This window comes from Homarus americanus, unplaced genomic scaffold (genome assembly GCF_018991925.1).
Source record: "Homarus americanus isolate GMGI-L3 unplaced genomic scaffold, GMGI_Hamer_2.0 scaffold24694, whole genome shotgun sequence".
Classification (NCBI taxonomy): Eukaryota; Metazoa; Arthropoda; class Malacostraca; order Decapoda; family Nephropidae; genus Homarus; species Homarus americanus.
The window spans coordinates 1,346,087-1,348,751 of NW_024732780.1; positions in this window are offsets into that span (position 1 = coordinate 1,346,087).

Genomic DNA, 2,665 nt, shown 5'->3' on the forward strand with positions numbered 1-2,665 from the left:
ATTTTCTTCTTCACTGTTTGTATTTTGTGAGAAGTGAAGGGCTTGCACACACCACACTCTTCATTGTCGGTGTTCCGTAGGTAGTGGAGAGCATACACACACTTCAAGGTTAGTATACATTCACCTTTGTTGAGGATGTATCGTGGGTAGTGGAACGCTCATACACAATACAAGCTAGGCTACACTTTGCTTTTATGTGGATGTTTCATAGGTAATGGAGCGTTCATCCACACAAGGCTAGGCTACTTTCACCTTTGCTGAGGGTGTATCGTAGGTAGTGGATCATTCATAAACACTACAAGCTAGGCTAATTTGCTGTAGGTGTTTCATGAGTAGTTGGATATTCATACAACAACACACACGATATACTACACAACAAGACTGGTTACACTGTACGGTACTCGGCTGCTGTTCTTGTGGACACGTTCATTCTGTACAGTATATAGTGGCATTGTGTAATGGAGGTTAATGACCGTGACTTCTATAAGATGGATATCAGTGTATCTTAATTTTACTGCCGTTTTGCTAGACACTATTCTAAATGTTCGTATTTTGTACACATTTCATTATTCTTATGGAATTTGTTGCTAATCGTAAAGGCAAACTGTTTCGTGCGTATGATGGAATGGCACGAATACATATTTACTTCCTCAATGCAGTATTCTGGGAGAATTTGTGATTATTCTGTGTAAGAACTCAGTTTTCTTTGTGCCAGTAGGTATTCAATATTCATGTATTCACAAGTGAACTAGATAATTTATGCCGATCCCCCGTGGCATTGGAAGTTTGCTGTAGTGTTTTAAGCCAAAAAGTATTGATTTTGTTCATAGAAGAATTTCGGTAGATGACATTTGACTTCATCATTGGCATTCCATGACGAAAGTAAAAAGTGGTTACAGTGACATTAAGCTATTTTCACCCAACACTCCGTCTAACCTCGGTGCCCAGTCAGATGAGCTCATCGGCCGCTGAAGGTTAAACCTATAATTTGAACGTTGTGAATAAGTTTGTCGTGCGTACAATAATAGCCAAGACTTCAATACGAAGGTCAGTCATGAGAAACTCTAATTCTTGTATTCATACGCCGCCGTGTGTTCAGTAATGTATGTGTGTACAGTCTAACATAGGAGAGTGGTAAGTTCCACGTATACTGTGGTGAGTCATGGTGCGTGGGTGTTGGTAGGTGTGGAGAGAGGTGCTGGTTTCACCTACCCTGTTTATACTGTACAGTTGGGCATTGACGCATTAGATTACCGTTTTGGTATGAGGTGATGCCAACTGTCTTTTGACTGAGCATTGCCACAAACGGTGCACCATCCAACAAACGGTAGTTGTGTAGCCGGCGAGTGAGGTATGACAGGGGAATGTTGGTAGGCCGCCAAAATAGTGAGAGCGTCATCCAGCGCGGACACAGATGGTGCTCCTCGCTCCCTGTACTTCATCAAACAAAGGTCTGAGCGAGTCGAGCGACTCGACCACACCACCCTGCTGCTCCTGTAATGGAGAATAACCACCATTTCCCGCGATGTTTACGAGTTTTGTACTCTCCTATTTTCTGTTCGATAAGAAATGTTTGCATATAAGAACATACTAGTCTGTAATTCAGTTAATGGTGTAATTGTAGGTATTGATTGAGCCCTAAATGTGGTTTGTTCGAGGGATATGTTAAGAATACAATATATTTAATTATTTTATTCAGGCCATGACGTCCGCTCTCTTGATTCCAAGACATTTTATGGGCTGTATTAAGGTGTGTGGGGGTCTCTCACGAGCGGACAGTCGTCATGACAAGGAGGTATTCATAAGGTCCTACTCCAAGATACGCACTCAGCCTCATCTCAACAAAATTTCCAACTAAAGCTGCATAATCAACACCATTCTATAAAACATTATTGTTTGTAGTAAGTCCAGTCTTACATCGCTCTTTGGATACGATCATGTTAGCAAACGCACTGTGCAAGGGCAACACAGCAAAACCCTGACGCATCAGCCGGCAATAACATTAACCACCGCAGTTGGTACCAGCGACAAGAGTCACACACAAACACCACCACACCTACTGCACGGCGCAACCTCGCTACAACGCCCTCTTCGGTCCTGGCAGCCCCGCTACATTGACACCGGGGGAGACAATGCGTGGCCAGGCCATAAGCGAAGTTATTGATTCCAACTCATATAGCCGAGGCGACCACGGCAACCCCCTGCCAAAATCCTGTTTCACTACAACGCTCGTTCATCGCAGGGTTCTTGCAGAGGGCGTCGTGTTCGTGTAGGCTGCCATGCGTTACAATGCAAATTCCAGATAAAATCGAGGATGAGTGAGATATTTTTGGAGTCCCGGCAGAAACTGTTGTGTCGTGCCGTGTATGGCAAGGACATCACACTTTAGAACTAAAGCTTTCTGTAAAGTTTTTGTGTCCAGAAGTCACTGTTATCAGAATACGTGAACACGAGTCTGATTGTAAAATACCTAGAAATTAGTTTTGTAGGTCAAAGGTAGAAAATAGTCACAACTTGTACGTAACTTGTAAGATTTTATTAGTATTCTATGAACCATATACCGTATGTGTAGTGAAATTACGAGGACCGTGTTTTCATGTTGATAATGGCGTCTTTATGATGTCCATGATTATAAATGAAGGTGGATGAGATAATTTAGTGTAAA